General features: G+C 44.1%; 1 pseudogene; it reads left to right on the forward strand.

Annotated features, from left to right (window-relative positions):
* Positions 1-15,499: 15,499 nt before the first annotated feature.
* Positions 15,500-15,916, forward strand: LOC121018227 (60S ribosomal protein L27-like; annotated as a pseudogene).
* The last annotated feature ends 2,356 nt before the right edge of the window (positions 15,917-18,272 follow it).

Genomic DNA, 18,272 nt, shown 5'->3' on the forward strand with positions numbered 1-18,272 from the left:
CCCTGGCTGAAACAGTGTTTGGAGCGGAGGAGATCCCCAAAAAAGGAGAGGGCTGCTGTTCCAGGGCAAGTGGGTGAAGCTGAGCAGATGAAAGAACAATGCCCATGGCAGCTAGGGATCACTGTTACTCCTACTTGACAGACAAGGAAGTCGAGGCTCAGGGAGGGGGGTGACTTCTAAGGCCACACAGCTGATAAATGGTGGAGCTGGATACGGACCACACTGTCTTCCAGTGAATTTGTAGAGATCCCCTTTGCAGGTCAAAGAGTGAGAGATTCCTGGGGGGGCGCCCGCGCCCGCCCCCCCCCCAGAATCCGCCCCCCCCCCCGACTCCCTGCTGAGCCCTGGAGGATTTCACCCACTTCCTGAAAATTCTGTGGTTCTGACCACAACCTGCAAGGCGGCCTCTTCCCAAGGTGAAGCAAGGCTGAGTCCAAGCAACCCTTGGAGGGTAGCATCCTGCTTCCTATTCCAAGGGTCGCGGCAGGGTCCACCTCTCAATGCCCTCTCAATGCGATGACGAGATGGTTAACGGGAGTTTGCCACTTCATAGATCAGGGAGACGGCTGCCAAATGAGCCTTACTGGACATATGCGCTATAGGCAAGGATGGTTATTACCCGACCCCTCCCCCCTGTTTTACGGGGAGGAAACGCTGGGGGAAGGGGAGGGAAAGTGAAGTGCCCTCCCCAAGGACGCATTGCTAGGAACTGGTAGAGAACTTCAACTGTCAGGCTCCAAAGCCTGGGTTTTCCCTGCCCTCTGTCCTTGTGCACACGCAGCTGCCATTCATCTTGTACCCAAGCAGGCTCTGTGGCCTCTAACTCTGCACGGATGACTAGGGCCTGAAGTTTGGGGGCTCACAGAAGCTGGTGGTCACGGTGTGCCTGGAGGGAGGGGGAGTCATGTGGGTTATGAACACCCAGGACGGCTTGGCTTGGGGCTGCAAGGAGTCTGCAGAGCAGGAGCAAATCACTGCTCATCCTGGAAAGTCAAGTTCAAAAGCCTCCTCCTCAGGGGCACCTGGGTGGCTCGGTCAGAGTCAGCTTAGGTCATGATCTCATGGTTCGTGAGTCTGAGCCCCAGAGCATGGTCTCTGTCATCAGGGCAGAGTGTGTTTCACATCCTGTTGCCCTCTCTCGCTCTGCCCTTCCCCACTTGTTCTCTCTGAAAAATAAACTTTTTTTTTTTTTTAATTGAAAGCCTCCTCCTCTGAGAAGCCTTCCTGACTCTGTATGGTCATCACAGTCCTCTGAGCTCCTCCCCCCACCCCACTTTGTCCAGCATAGTATGCCTTCCTGACTGTAGGCTTCTCAAACAGGGCTGTGCCTTGCCCTCTGTGCTCTTGGCATCCCTCCAACCTCTACTGGGCACAGAAGGGACACAGGAGCTGTTTGTTGGGAGAGTGGAGGAAAGATTGAAGGAATGGATGACCCTGGCGGGGCCCAGATGCCTGGTCACCCTTGGCAACAGGGCCCCCTGGTGGCTGAATCCGTAGGTCGCCCTACCGCAGCCCAGAGAGATCAGGAAGAGATCCAAGCTGACTGTGTACCAATGTTGGACATACATTCCCTCATAACTGCTCTTTGAGTCCGGAGACTGGCCCAAGGGGATAAAGAAGGAAGGGGCAGAACTGGGGATGGCTCTCAGTCTGTTGGCCTTCAGAGGCTTGTGGTTGCTGTGGCCCCCACTCTGCACCAGTTACCCACATGTCGTGCCCCAGCCTGTCCGCGAGAGGTTTTGGCTTTGAGGTTTCTCTCACCTGTGGCATCATCCCCCCCTCCTGCCTCCACTCAGGCTGCCCTGTTCCCCCCCCCCATCCATCCCTTGCCAGCACGCGCGCGCACACACACACACACACACACACACACACACACTTCCCTTGGAAAGCCTCTAACTCAGAGCCAGACAGACCCAGGTTCAAATTCCAGCTCCCCTAAATTCCTGAATCTCACTTTCCACTCTGATCTTCAGTTTCCCAGTCTGTACAATGGGAACAGGGACCTCTGTGAGACCTAAATTGAGAACTTCCCTGAGAATGAGGATATGAGGGAAACAAGCTGGGCCCACTGAGAGTTGGACACAAGAAATTGATATGTAATGAATCAGAGTAGAGATGTCCAAAGTCATCTCAAAGGGCCAGGCTAGTGTGGTCCTGCAGAAGCTGACAGGCATTAAGTGAAAGTATTGACCCACCTAAAGTAATAAAGTGTCCTCAGACAAAGGTGAGTCCCTGTGACCCCAAGATACTGAGTTTGGCCAAGGAGAGACAGCTCTGGCTATTGAACTAGTGGTCAAGCTGGACAGGTGTTGAAATGGACAAAGTGGGTGTTACTGATGGGCTTTGAGTACTCCCTCCCCCCCCCCCCCCTGCACTAGGAAGCTCTGGAGACCTGGAGGCTGTGACTCTCTTAGCCTGGGGCTATGAACCCAGGGTCTCCGTCTCAATGGTCTTTGAGACCAGGCAGATCCAAGAGCGAGCCAGGAGTGTGAAAACAGGGAGTGGTGGCGCCTGTGTCCAGCACATGTTAGTGCGCCCTTGCCTAAAGGCATTCAGAATCAATGACTTAAACACACGATGCCAGCCTGCATCACTCAGGGTCCCAACAGGAAACGGATGGCATACTTTGATTAGGGGAATTGGGGCAGCATTTATTTTTAAAAGGACTAATGACAAAGCAGGGCGTAGGGGAGTCACAAGGGAGAGTGCAAGAGCCTGGGGCAGCATTAGCAACAGCAGCAAAGCTTTCACCCCTAAGCCTGCAGGGTCAAAGCCAGGGAGAGGTGACCCGTACTCAGATGGAAAGGGCTTCTAGAGCAGAGTAGACCTCAGAGAGAAGGAGCTGGGAAATAAACACCCCGATTCCACTCTCTTCCTTCCATCTCATCTCCTGCTGGGATCCCCATTTGCCAAACCCCACAGGATGGCCCAGCTGTGGACTTTGAAATGAACAAAAAATACACTTCTCTCTTATTTTAAGCACTGTTTTTAGAGTCTCTGTCACACTGGTCCAATCCTAAGCAATACAATCGTAGAGGAAAACACCTGCCAGGAAGTTAGAATAATCGCGAATTTATATGTATTGTGAACTTATATTTATGTTGGTGAGACATATAAAGCGAATCTGGCAGGACTGTAAAGAGACAGTAACGTATCTATAAACAAAGTGGGAAGTGTTCATTAAACTTTCGCAAAACCAACAGCTCAAGTAGCAAAGCATTAGTGAGGATACAGAAGTTTGAAGAATATAATTAAGGAGCTTCATCTACTGGGTAAACATAAACTTCTATTACAGCACCCCCAACACAGAACACTCATTGTTTTCCAGCCCAAGTGGAACATTAAAAAAAATCACATACGGGGGCGCCTGGGTGGCGCAGTCGGTTAAGCGTCCGACTTCAGCCAGGTCACGATCTCACGGTCCGTGAGTTCGAGCCCCGCGTCAGGCTCTGGGCTGATGGCTCAGAGCCTGGAGCCTGTTTCTGATTCTGTGTCTCCCTCTCTCTCTGCTCCTCCCCCGTTCATGCTCTGTCTCTCTCTATCCCAAAAATAAATAAACGTTGAAAAAAAAATTAAAAAAAAAATCACATACGTGGCATGAAGAAAGTCTACAATTTTTTCCCAAAATCAATATCACTGCCAAGTTCTCTAATCCCAATGTAATAAAATCAGAAACCAACAATAAAAGGTTGGCCAAGGAAATCCAATATGCTTTGTAACTTAAAAACTCATTTCTAAATAAGTCATGGGATAAGGAGAACATTATCATGGAAATTACAAGATATTTAAAACTAAATCACAATAAAGCTAAAGTGGAACTTGAAGGAAAAATTCTAGCCTGAAATGCATTTATTAAAGACAGGAAGGATTGACAACAATGAATTAAGTGTCTGACTTGAGACGAGGAAAAGGCCATCAGAAAACCCAAAGAGAGCAGAAGAAAGGAAATAATAAAGCAGGAAGGAACGCTATGGAAACCAACAGAAAGTTGAATTCTTTTAAAAAGACTTAGTAAATTCTTTTAAAAGCTTCAGCAAAATAAACAACTTATTTGCACAAAATATACCATATTAGGAACAAAAAGGATAGGACTAGAGATGCAGTCAAGCTTTTAAAAAATCACTTTAAAACACCATGGAGAGTTCTGACGAGATGTCAAATGAAGATAATAGATAAGACACAGGAAATAAACCCAGAAAGAAAAAGTAGCTTGCAAGAAATGGAAAGCAAAAACATGATTAAGCGTGGGAAATTCAAATAAGAGTGGACTTAAGAAAAATTCTACAGGGGCGCCTGGGTGGCTCAGTCGGGTGAGCATCCAACTCTTGATTTCGGCTCAGGTCACGATCCCGGGGTCATGGGATTGAGCCCCAAGTTGGGCTCTACACTGAGCAAGGAGCCTGCTTAAGATTCTCTCTCTCTCTCCCTCTGCCCCTCTCTCCTACTCCCGCACACATGCACTCTCTCTCTCCGAAATAAATTTTTTTTAAAAATTAAAATTTTACAGACATTTGGGGAATAAAATAAAGAACGTAAGACCAAAAAAAAAAAAAAACTGGGAACAATCAAATTATAGGCAGGAAGCTAAGATCAGGGTTCAAAAGTATTCTAACTAAGGTCCTTGGTAGTTCTAGAAGAGGACATTGATTAACTTTAGACTTTGTTAAGTTGAAGTGGGCATGTTAAAAAATTTTAAGGATGACTAATGGAAGAACAGAAATAGAATGTATTCTAAACCTGCAGAGAGGAAACAAAAAGAATGAAGACAGTCCAATTCGTCCACCTCCAGGCAGGAAATGACAAATAAAAGAAGCAAAGGAAAAGCTTGGTGTGGCTGTCAGTTTCCAAGATGGCCCCAATGATCCTGCCTCCTGGGACCCACACCCATGTGGGATCCCCTCCCATAATGTGCAGGTGGGACTTAGTGACTTGTTCCTGTGTGGTAAAATATGATAGAAGTGATGGTATATCACTTGCAAACAAGGTCGGCTGTCTTGGGAGTATAACCTACATTCTGACAAAGGCCACTGTCCTCACTAGGGCTCCATGCTTGGTTTAGTGCTCTGCTCTCGCTCACTTGAAATTCCTACAAATTTAACAAGGGACCCCACGAGTTATGTAGCCAGTTTTGCTTCCAAGGTCAGGTTATCAGTAAGGTTGCCAGATAAAATTCAGGAAGTCCAGTCAGATTTAAATTTCGAATAAGCGATGAATGAGTATTTAGTATAAATATGGCCCGTGCGAATATTGAAATAGTACCTGAAATTTAAATTTAACTGTGCATCCTGTATTTGTTGGCTAAATCTGGCGACTCAATTAGAAGAGACCGTTGCTCTCTCTGTGTGCTGTCTCTTTCGGATCTCTCACTCTGGGGAAGCCATGTTACAAGCATGGAGAAGTTCATGTGGCAAGGGACGGAAGCTTCCTGTCTCTGGCCACGGGAATGAACTTGGAAGCAGATCCCCAACAGACCCTTCAGATGGCTGTAGCCCTGGCCGCCAACTTGACTGCAACCTCACAGATAACCTGAGCCAGGATCGCGTAGCTACGTGGTTCCCAGATTCCAGACCCTAAGAAATTAGGAGGGATAATAAATGTTTGTTGTTTTGAAATGCTCTTTTGGGGGGTCGTTTGTTACATAGCAATAGAGAACTATTGATCACACACGTGGTAAATGCAAAACACAAAAGAGGATTTAGAAATAACGTTCTAAATGCTAGTCATCACAAAAAATGTCAGTGGACTGGTTTCAGCAGTTGCTAGATTATCGTAGTGCAAGAAAACACATAATCTAGCTATGTGCCGCTCCTGAGAGACATCTAAAACAAAGCTACAGGAATATTGAAAGCAAAAATGTGAAAAAAGACACTTAGGGTATAACTGCCCATCGTTTGAGCAACAGTGCAGCCCAAACCTTTTGCACTTTGACACTGAATCCTGATTTGCTTTTTCTTTCAGGGAGGAGGCAGAGATCTGTTGGTCCAGGAGGAGTGTCTGTCCACCAGCCTCAGTTTATTTCCTGTGATGCCAAAGTACCAGCTGCAAAGGATCAATCACGATTTGGTCTCAGCCGATCGTGGAATCTCATTTCTCTTGGTTAGCGATTAAGGAAAAGACGCTCAAGTGCCCCAGTTCTGGAAACTGGGATGTAAAGAGAAATCTGGAAATGTTTCTTTCCCTTTCCCTTCTCCTGCCTGGCCCGTGGACACCAGTGCCTCAGAGTGCTGCAGCCTCTTTGCAATCTTGATGACAAGTGTGAGCACAAAGGCCTCCAGGCTAACGCTCAAGAGAACGAAACACAGAGCAAGCCTGGGTACTGATGAAAACATACATCAGTTTGCTTTAGCCACTGTCGTTGGGTTTTGTTACTTGCAGCTAAAAGCATTTTTTTAACGTTTATTTTGAGAGAGAGAGAGAGAGAGAGAGAGAGAGAGAGAATGAGTGGGGGAGGGGCAGAGAGAGAGGGAGACACAGAATCTGAAGTAGGCTACAGGCTCTGAGCCATCAGCACAGAGCCCGACTCGGGCTCAAACCGACGAACTGCAAGATCATGACCTGAGCTGAAGTCAGACGTTCAACCAACGGAGCCACCCAGGTAGCCCCTAAAAGCATTTCTAATGAGCACAGGAGGCAAATACTAAGCCAAAAAAAGCTGGTGTAGCTTTATAAATCTCAGATGTAATGGACTAAAGGCATCATTATGGATAAGAGAGTCATGGTATAATGATTAACAAGAAAAATGTTTTAAAGAAGAGAAAAATTGACCAGGGAGATATAATTCTGAGTTTCTTCGAAGCTAACAGCCTAGCCCTCAGGTTACATAAGGCAGAGTCAACACACTTTTCTCATAAAAGGACAGATAGTAAATATTTTAGACATTGTAGACCATACAGCCTCTGTCTCAACTACTCAACTTTGCCATTGTAGTAAGAAAAAAGCCAGAGACCATACATAAACAAAGGAACATGGCTGTGTTCCAATAAAACTTTATTTAAAAAAAATAAGGAGTGGGCCAAATTTGGTCCACGGACCATAGTCTGATGACCACTGATAGAAAGTGAAACTTGAGACAATTCAGAGAAAGATGGATGAATCCCTAATCCTCCTGAGGATCTTATCTTTCCTTTCTCCATAGTTACTAAGCCAAGTGGCCATAAGATTCGTAAATATGTAGAATATTTGAACAACACAATTAAGAAGTTTGGTCAGAAAAATTGGCATGCTTTTCATGCAGTATGAGAATGTTTACAAAAATTGTTCCCATACTAGGTCATGAAGCAAGTCTTCCCACAAAGTGAACTGATGTCTCATAGGCCCTTTTCTATGACCACAATCCACTAAAATGAGAAAACTATAACAAAAAGGTAAATTTTCATTGGAAAATTAAAATCAAACCAAAGGCTCAATGGGACAAAGAAAAAATACAAAATATAAGAACTGGCTGATGATGAAAGCAATACATTTTGAAATTTAAGTGCAGCGAAAACAACCCTTGAGAGGATGTGTATCCTCTTAACTGCCTATATTAAAGATTGCACCTTGGGGCACCTGGGTGGTGCAGTCGGTTAAGCGTCTGACTCTTCAGTTCGGCTCAAGTCATGATTCCAGAACCATGGGATCAAGCTCTGTGTCGGGCTCCATGTTGAGCATGAAGCCTGCTTGAGATTCTCTCTCTCTCTCTGTCTCTCTTTCTCTCTCTTTCTTTCTTTCCCTCTGCCCCTCCCCTGTTCATGCTTTCTCTCTCTCTCTCTCCCCCCCCATAAAAAAAAAAAAAAAAAGATTGCACCTTAATAAAGATTTCCCATTGGTGACCTAAGCATTCCACTTAGGACACCAGAAAGAGACAACATAATCATGTCTCCCCCCCACCCCCGCCCGTAGCAGGAAATAATAAAGATAAGAAAAAAACCAATGAACAGAAAGCAAAGAACCAGCATGGATGATCGCCAAAGCAAATGACTTATAAAACAGGTGCATTTTAGTAAGCGTGGTTAAGAAAAAAGAGAGAAGGCCCAAATGAATAATGAAAAGAGGGAGTTACCTAGACAAAGATTTTTGCTGACCACGAGAAACAACTTTGTGTGTATAAATCGGAAAATGGTGTGTCTTTAAAAGATAACTTATCAAGACTGACGTAAGAAATGGAAATGAAGGGGCCCCTGGGTGGCTCAGTCGACTTCATCCGACTTCAGCTCAGGTCATGATCTCACAATCTGTGAGTTTGAGCCCCGCATCCGGCTCTGTGCTGACAGCTCCGAGCCTGGAGCCTGCTTGGGATTCTGTGTCTCCCTCTCTCTCTGCCCCTCCCCTGCTCATGCTCTGTCTCTCTCTGTCTCAAAAATAAATAAAAACATTTAAAAAAAAACTTAAAAAAAAAAAAAGAAATGGAAATGAAAAAGAAAACGTCACGTTAAAGAAACAGTTGTGTAGACTGTTCTCCCAAATCTCCCCTGGATCTATAGTGATCACATCCTTTTCATTCTTAATATTTACTTATTTGTTCCTTTTTATATGCAAATCAGCCTCGGAGGTTTGAGTATTTTTTTAATCTTTTCAAAGAACTCACCTAATCCTCTCCGCTGTGCCTGTGTTTTCTATTTTACTCATTTTTGTTTGCTCTCATCTTCACCATTTCTTCGCCCTGCTTTCATGGGGTTTACTCTCTGGTTCTTTTTTATTTTCTAAGTGAGAGAAAGAATTTTTCAGCTTCCCTGCCGTCGTCCCAGAGGAAACCGCTATTCTCCTTCTGTCACTGTAGATTAATTCTGTCTGCTTTTGAGTTTCACGCAAATAGAATTATGGAGTATTTACTTTTTCTGGCTTCTTTCACTCAACAGTCATTCTGCGACTTTCCCCCGTGTCGCCTGTCACAATTGTTAGGCACGTGTGCTTGTGTCCGATGCGTTTTGGGATGTGGCATCCCACGGTCCGAATCTACTGCAACCTATTTATCCATTCAACTGTTGATGAGCATTCGGGCGGTCTCCAAAAGCGTGTTTTTAAACTTCCAGACAGGTGGGAATTATTTATTGTTACAGATTCTTAAGTGGATTTTGGTGGGAGAATATGGTGTGTGTGACTGGTGTGTGAGACTTGCTGGGAGGCCGAGAATGTGCTCAATGTTTGTTAAACGGTCCGCGTGTGCTTGGGAAGAGTGAGTCTCCGTGTTGGACTCTCTTTAGGTCGGGAAGCTGGGCTTGTTCAGTGTGAGGTTCAAATCGCCCATACTTTTCATCATTCTTTTTCTGATTAGAAACAGCAGTCCATAATAAAGAGAGGTGTTGTAAACTATCCCGCTTAGAACCCGGTATTGCCGATGTATTATTATTACTGACTTATTTAGCTTGTCTCTACCCTGGTACCTTTGCTTTCTCTTTGTCTCACCTTTGCTTTGCATTTCATTCTCCTTCCTTGCTTTTTTATTTATTTTTTATTTTTATTTTATTAAAAAAAATGTTCATTTATTTTCGAAAGGGAGAGGGAGAATCCCAAGCAGGCTCTGTGCTGTCAGCCTTGGGGCTTGATCCCATGAACCGTGAGATCATGACCTGAGCCGAAATCGAGAGTCAAACACTTAAACGACTGAGCCACCCAGGTGCCCCCTTCCTTGCCTTCCTAAAAGTAGACTGAGTTTTTGTTTTCTTGTTCCTTTTTCTGTCTGCTGGTTTGGAAGTCATTGACCCCATTCCTATTCTTAGAGGGGTTCTCTTAACATTTTGACCTTGCACCCTTAACACAGCTTATATTTAATATCCCATCCCTCTTGCCAAGCAGTACAATCACCTAGGAACACTAACCCCAGTATCTGTCCCTTCCACCTGCACCCAACTTGCATTTCGGCCTGTCCTTTTCTCAGCCCACAAATTTGCCTTCATCCTCAATATATCGTACGACGTGTGTTTAGATCTACCTAGGTGTTTATCACTGTTTTTTTTCTCAACACTCCTTCTTCATCTCAGACTCGTCTTCTTCAATCATTTTTCTGCTCTCCAAGGTACATACTTGGAAGCTCTTTTAATGTAGGTCTATTGGTGATTTAAAAACATTTTTGAGGGGGCACCTGGATGGCTCAGTCGGTTAAGCGTCCGACTTCGGCTCAGGTCATGATCTCGCGGTTCGTGACTTTGAACCTTGCGTGGAGCTCTGTGCTGACAGCTCGGAGCCTAGAGCCTGCTTGGATTTCTGTGTCTCCCTCTCTCTCTGCCCCTTCCCCACTCTCACTCTGCCTGTCTCTCTCTCTCAAAATGAATAAACATTAAAGAAAAACTTAAAAAAAATTTTTTTTTAAATTTTGATATAATTGTATGTGGGAGCTGGGGAGGACGGTGAATCTGAAAACCATTTGAACGCACTTGCAGGGTCCCCGTTCAACGCAGGAATCTCAGGCTCAGTTTCCCCAGCTTGCTCCTGGCCCCATCAGCACTCCTGTGGTGTTGAGTAGGCGTCTGCCTTAGGTAACACCTACTCTGACTATGCGCCCCTCAGAGCCCTGGGCTCAGCTCACGATATTGCTTTGTCTCTTTAGAGATTTCACTTCCTAGAAATCTACCAGTAAAATTTTAAATTACACTTTTTTTTTTTTTTCTCCAGCATCTGATTCTTTGGGAATGGGAGGCCTTTCAGAGAGTACCTAGCCTGCCAGGCTGCCAGACGCAGGTGTCCTTTCCATGCAAGCTTGTATAATTTTGCTCCTATCGTACATAGCCGTGAACAGTTGATAGTACTGATTTGGACGCAGTTTGGACAAATACGCTAAAGTGTCAACAAATGTGCGCATGAGGTTTTCGCCGAGTGGGATGGAGGCAGAGTGGGGAGAGAACAGGGATGGGCCCCGAGCCTTGCCCTGGGCCTCGGAAATGTTAGGGGTAGCCTGTCAATCAGTACGTATCTCTCCAGCACGTTCGTCTTCACGGTCTACTTTGTAGCTCTGACAAGGTTGACTTGTACATTACTCTGTTGTTTCCAATCTTTCACTCTAGGCGGTGTTGTAATGAACATTCTTGTATTTGTCAAGAGTTGCGATTTATTTCCAGAACTAAAGGGCTAGTTCGGGGAGCATGCGCAGACACGCAGCACTTCACTAGATTTTGCCAGATTGCTATTCAAAGTGGTTTAACTTAAACCCTTTTTGGCATTAACAAGAGTTCCCCTGTTCCACCTGTTCCCCAACACTTAGTAGACTCAGGCTGGAAATGTTTGCGTTACGATCCTGAGGAGTGAAATTCCAACTCATTATTGTTTTCATTGGCATTCTAAAAATTACAAGTAGGATTCAACATCATTTCACACATATTTGTATTGTTTGCCTATTTATGTCTTACCCTTGTTTTTCTGTTGAGTGGTTTGTAACCTTTTCATTGATCTATAGAACTTCCGTTGTTTTAATCTTTGTTTATTTTTACTTTTTAAATTTTTTTAATGTTTATTTACGTTTGAGAGAAGGAGAGAGACAGAGGTGTGAGTGGGGGAGGGGCAGAGAGAGAGGGAGACACACGGAATCTGAAGCAGGCTCCAGGCTCTGAGCTGTCAGCACAGAGCCCGATGCAGGGCTCGAACTCACACCCGTTGAGATCATGACTTGAGGTTGAAGTCAGGCACTTAACCGATTGAGCCACCTAGGCACCCCAATCTATAGAACTTCTTTATGCAACCTGAATATTAATGCTTTGTTGTGTACATTATATGTGTATCTTCTCCCAGCCTTGTGGCTTGGATTTTAATTTTCTTTATGATGTTTTTGTTATACAATACTTTGGAATTGTAATGTAGTCAAATCTATCTGTGTTTTCTTTATTGTTTATGCTTCTTAAACTTATTTAAGAAATCTTCATACCGTGAGGTCTAGAAAAGATTTTTCAAATATTTTTTAAAATGTTTATTTCTTTCTTTGGGGTGAGGGGAGGGTCAGAGAGAGAGACTGAGACAGAATCCCAAGCAAGCTCCACACTTGGCGAGGAGCCCGACTTGGGGCTTGCTCTCACAAACCGTGAGATTATAACCTGAGCCGAAATCAAGAGTCGGACGCCTAATTGACTGAGCCACCCAAGCACCCTAGAAAATATTTTTTTCTTTAGAAGTGTTAGGTTTTATTTTTCACATTTAATATCCCTCAGCATTGACTTTGGTGATCATAGGGATATAGGAGTGCAATTCTCTTTTTTCCACATGGAAAACCAAATTTCACACCACAATATATTGGAAAGAACTGTTTTAACTATCTTTTTTTTTTTTTAAGTAGGCTTCATGCCCAGCACAGACCCCAGTGCGGGGCTTGTGGGGCTTGAACTCACGACCCTGAGATCAAGACTGGGATGCTTAACCTACTAAACCACCCAGGTGCCCCTCTTTTTTTTAAAAAGTAAGCACTACCCCTAACATGGGGCTTGAACCCATGACCCTGAGATCAAGAGTTGTATGTTCTACCAACTGAGCCAGCCAGGCACCTCATGAAAGGAACTGGTTGGAATGCCACCCCTGACATATGTCAAACCTCCAGTCTGCACACTTCTGTCTCTGAACCCTCAATCCTGCCCCATTTATTTATTTGTACATCCTTCTGCCAATATCTCCCTGTCTCAATTACTTTAGTTAGTTGTATAAGTCCTGACATCTAGAGGGTGATTCTCCTCACTGTGTTCATTTTCTTCAAAGTTGCCTGGCTACCCTTAGCTATTCTTTCAGATGACTTTAGGATAATGTTTCCAAAAACATTAATTTAAAAGCCCCTTTATTTAATCCTTTGACAGTGAAATAAATGTAAAGATTAATTTGGGGAGAATTGACATCTTTACAGTCGAGTCCCTCCTTCTACAGGCGAATTATACCTCTCCATCTATCTGTATCTTTTGAATGACCATCAATCAAGGTTTCTAATTTTCTCCATAAAAATCTTGCACATCTCTTAGATTTATTTGTAGGCACTGAAGAGTGTTTTGTGCCTTTTTAAATGGTACCATTTATAAATAACACTTTATGTCTGTTGCTGGCATTCAAAAGTGAGATGGCTGAACCATCCATCAAGAATGTAAAGGATCTGGGATTTTACCCTGTCAGACTCTTAGCTACCACAGCATCAGGGATGCCACAGAAGACACGAGTCTTACAGGTCAGAGACAAAGGACTTCATTACTCATGGCTCAACAAGAAGTATGTGCCTCATGTTTGAGCCAGCAGCTCTGCTCCTCTGGTTCCCCAAGTCCCACAGGGATGTTGCGCATGCACTCAGTGGGTTTGCATATTCACTGAGGAACCCTGAGCTCAGGGAACCCAGCTGTCTGATCTTTGCTGCAGAGGGAGACATTATCTTCACTACACTGGGTAATAAGCAAATCTGCCTTCTGCTCCGGAGGAAGAGATTTACTCTATATTCCAAAGATGGTCGACAAACAAACATCTTTGAAGAGATTGTCCAAAAAAAAAAAAAACCCAAAAAACAAAAACAAAAGTCCCAAACCAAAGGTCAGTTAGTGCCTCTGTTTGCAAAGCATCCAGAAATGCAACCGACCCAAGGAAACTCTCAATATGAATCTTCCCGATAATTTTAATAGCTGGTCTGTAGAATCTCTTCCATTTTCTAGGTAAACAATCATATGATCTACAAATATATGATGACCATTTTGTTTCTTCCCAGCACGGGTTTGGGAATCCAGTATAGCTCTGAACAGAAGCAGAGGTAGTAAACATCCTTTTTAGGTTACTGACTTTAAAGGAAATGCCTTTAAGTTTTTACCATCAAGTGATACATTTACTGCAGGTTTTAGAAAGATACTCCTTATCAACGTATCACATTCAGGAAGTTCCCTCCTATTTCTAGTTTGCCAAGAATTTTTATAAACAGCTTAATTTTATCAAATGCACTTTCTCCCATCTGTTTCATGTGATTGTAGGATTTTTTATGTCTTTGAATCTGTTAATGTTGAGCCTTAAAATAATAATTTTCTAATGTTGAAATGATTCTTGCATTCCTGGAATAAACCCAACTTGGTCCTTATGCATTTTTAAATATATTGCTGTATTTAGTTTGACAACCTTCTTTTTAGGATGTTTGAATCTATGTCCAGAATTCACTGATCTAAGATCTTCTGGTCTGAAACTTCCTAGTCTCGGTTTAATATTAAGTTTTTACTAGCTGCACAAAACACAATGGGTAATTTTCACTCTTTTTCTACTTTTTAGAGCAATTTGGATAAGATATGGACTGTCTGCTCTCTGAACATGTACCTGAGCCCAAGATACTTGATTGTTCTATCCACATGCCACGAAGAGTGGCCAGGAGAGGCTTGGCTGAGCCTGTGAGCCACTCCCTGTGAAAGGAGGGCTCAACCTGCTTCCCCAGGCAGTGATGGAGGCTCAGTTAACAGCCCTTGCCCAAAGCTAAGGCCTTTACAGCCATCACTTTACATCACCAATAACAAAAGTGATACTCTGCCTTCCATAATTACTCTTTTACTTGATTTCCTGGCATGTCGGAAACAAGCCAAGGAGGAGAGGCACTATTGAAAGGAGACCTCTTTGGAGGGCCTTGGCAGGAATGCAAAGAAAGCTTAGGCAATCGATTAACGGGTAACCGACATGATTATTAATTAAAGAAATATTTCCCAAAGTTTGGTACATGCACCATTGCTGTGAATGCTATTTGGTGGTAAATAAAACTTTTGTTGTTTTTTTAATGTTTATTTATTTTTGAGAGAGAGACAGAGTGACAGAGTATGAGTGAGGGAGGGAGACACAGAATCCGAAGCGGGCTCCAGGCTCTGAGCTGTCAACACAGAGCCCAACGCAGGGCTCGAACTCACGATCCATGAGATCATAACCTGAGCCAAAGTCAGATGTTTAACTGACTGAGCCACCCAGGTGCCCCTAAACTTCTGTTGTCTTAAGAACTGGGTGTATAGGGGGCATCTGGCTGTTAAGCAATCGACTTCAGCTCAGGTAATCATCTCCTGGTTCATGAGTTCAAGTCCCGCGTGGGGCTCTGTGCTGACAGCTCAGAGCCTGGAGCTTGCTTCGGATTCTATGTCTCCCTCTCTCTGCACCTCCCCCACTCACACTCTGTCTCTAAAAAAAAAAAAAAAAAAAAAAAAAAATGGGGCGCCTGGGTGGCGCAGTCGGTTAAGCGTCCGACTTCAGCCAGGTCACGATCTCGCGGTCCGTGAGTTCGAGCCCCGCGTCAGGCTCTGGGCTGATGGCTCGGAGCCTGGAGCCTGTTTCAGATTCTGTGTCTCCCTCTCTCTCTGCCCCTCCCCCGTTCATGCTCTGTCTCTCTCTGTCCCCCAAAAAATAAATAAACGTTGAAAAAAAAAAATTTAAAAAAAAACACATAAAAAAACCCTAGGAATATAGATTAGAAAATACAACTATATAATTACAAACAACAAGAGATACAAGTCTAACATGAAACATGCAATTTGATAGGTATAACTAGCAGAGTCAGTTTAAGCAAAAGTCATACCATAAGTAAATATTCTGTCTGCCGTTGGCTTGAGTGGCTGGTGTTGAGATGGGCAAGTTTGTGTAACCTGAAAATGTTGGGCTGGTCCTGGCTGGACGCTACTCCAGTCATCATGAAGAACATTGGTGACGGCACCTCAGACCGTCCCTACAGCCACACTCTGGTGGCTGGAATTGCCCGTGATCCCTGCAAAGTGACAGCTGCCATGAGCAGGAAGAAAATCACCAAGAGGTCAAAGATCAAGTGTTCTGTGAAAGTTTAGAACTACAGTCACCTCATGCCCACAAGGTACTCTGTGGCTATCCCCTTGGACGAAACTGTCATCAACAAGGATGTCTTCAGAGACCCTGCTCTTAAATGCAAAGCCTGACAAGAGACCAAGGTCAAGGAAGAGAGGTACGAGAGGTACAAGGAGAGGAGACGTACAAGACCAGCAAAAACAAATGGTTCTTCCAGAAGCTGTAGTTTTAGATCTGTTTCATTTCAGTCATTAAAAATACCAAAAAAAAGAGAGAGTAAATATTAATACAGGTAGTAAGAAGATATGGCAAAAATAGAAATGCTGTTATGAGAATCACCAAAATTAGAAAATAATTCAAAGAAAGGCCTGTTTACGGGGCGCCTGGGGGGCGCAGTCGGTTAAGCGTCCGACTTCAGCCAGGTCACGATCTCGCGGTCCGTGAGTTCGAGCCCCGCGTCGGGCTCTGGGCTGATGGTTCGGAGCCTGGAGCCTGTTTCCGATTCTGTGTCTCCCTCTCTCTCTGCTCCTCCCCCATTCATGCTCTGTCTCTCTCTGTCCCAAAAATAAAATAAAAACGTTGAAAAAAAAATTAAAAAAAAAAAAAAAAAAGAAAGGCCTGTTTAACGAATAAGAAGCCAGCCTCGGCCACCAACAATCCCCTGCAAACACATACACATCAGGAACATACAGAGAGGGGGTAGATTAAACAGTGAGAGAGAACTCCTTTCTAAAGAAATTGAGCAATCTTTTTCAAATGGACCAGCATTCCTATTCAGAGTGTTGGCGATCTAGAATAAATCCCTCCTTATGTTGGCCCGGGGTGAGAACCTGGGTGCCGGCTTGCCTGTCTGCCTCCTTTCCACATGCCCTAAAGCGAAGCCTGTGGGTTGATGTCCCCACTCAGTAAGAGTAAGGACAAATTTAAAACCTTTTTCAGGGGCGCCTGGGTGGCGCAGTCGGTTAAGCGTCTGACTTCAGCCAGGTCGCGATCTCGCGGTCCGTGAGTTCGAGCCCCCCGTGAGTTCGAGCCCCGCGTCGGGCTCTGGGCTGATGGCTCAGAGCCTGGAGCCTGTTTCCGATTCTGTGTCTCCCTCTCTCTCTGCCCCTCCCCCGTTCATCCTCTGTCTCTCTCTGTCCCAAAAATAAATAAACGTTGAAAATAAAAAAAAAAAAACCTTTTTCAGACATGCAAAGCTTCAGAAGACTTTCCTTCCATGCACCCTTTGAAAACCCTTTGAAAATGTTATTTGAAGATATCCTCCAGCAAAACAGAGGTAAACACCAAGTAAGAGGTAACAGATTCACCAAACAGTAGAATTAACCCACAAGTGCAACGAATAGAAATACCAGAGGTCCATAAAGCCATCAGTCAAAATTAGAACAGGAAGTCCGGGTTTGGAGGAAAAAGTCTCTAAGAAGAAAATGGGCTTCATTCAACAAATAATGTAATTAAGACGCTGGAAGATTTTAGTGACCTGATTAAAGAGGCATATGTTTCTTTTCTCGAGAAGAAAAGAGAAAAGCAATTAGAAATTCCAGGAGAACAAAAACTCGTAGAAGAAAGTCGTGGTCCAGATATGAAGTGAATTAAAATATAGCATGACTTTGAGTATCTGAGGGAGTATAGGAAAATACATTTGAACTTGAAGCCTGGAGCATTTCCCTTCAAGCAGCATTTAAATCATAAGATTACCGTTCCTTCCCTCTGGGTCCCCGGATGCTAGTTAGCTCTGCAGAGAATAATGTTTACATAATCACAATATTTTTTAAAAACACTTTATTGATTTTCAATTTTTGAAATTCAGAGACAGACAACACACAAAACCAGAACATTTTAATTATGGATACAGAACTAGATGCAAATGTAGTGGTTTAGCAAGAAGATTTAGGAGGAGGGAGGGCAGGTGTGATAAAGGATGTCTCATCTTACACAGTGGGGAGTCAAGAGATATTTCATGAAATGAATGGCCTAAGAAAGAAAAGCTGGAAAATGCGTATCCAACCGAACTCTGGAGGGAAGTTACCTTTCTAAACTTCTCATCTTTCATAGTTGGGCATGGTGCCAGGCACTGTGAGTTCAGTAACCAGCTCCCCTCCTTCCCTTCACAGAACCCCTGCGTTTCCCTGGACACGTGGCTATCCAGAGAAACAGGATATTTCCCAGGCTTCCTTGCAGCTACCTGGGATCAGGTGACCAAATTCAGACCAACTGGATGCAAACAGAACTGATGTGGCTGTCCATTAGCTGGAATACGGATGTGATTGGCCATCTCTGAGCCAGGCCAAGAGTTTTGGTGTAAATAATAATAGCTAACACTTAGACATATTCTAACTATGTTTTCTAACAGGCCTTTTTTTTGTAATTAAAGTTTTTTTTTAATGTTTATTTATTTTTGAGAGAGAGAGAGAGACAGAGCGGGAGCAGGGGAAGGGCAGAGAATCCAAAGCAGGGTCCAGACTCTGAGCTGTCAGCACAGAGCCCGACATGGGGCTTGAACTCACAAACCAGGAGATCATGATCTGAGCTGAAGTCAGATGCTTAACCAACTGAGCCCCCCAGGCACCCCTAGTCATGGTGGT

This window comes from Herpailurus yagouaroundi, unplaced genomic scaffold (assembly GCF_014898765.1).
Source record: "Herpailurus yagouaroundi ecotype Mexico unplaced genomic scaffold, PumYag 77, whole genome shotgun sequence".
Classification (NCBI taxonomy): domain Eukaryota; kingdom Metazoa; phylum Chordata; class Mammalia; order Carnivora; family Felidae; genus Herpailurus; species Herpailurus yagouaroundi.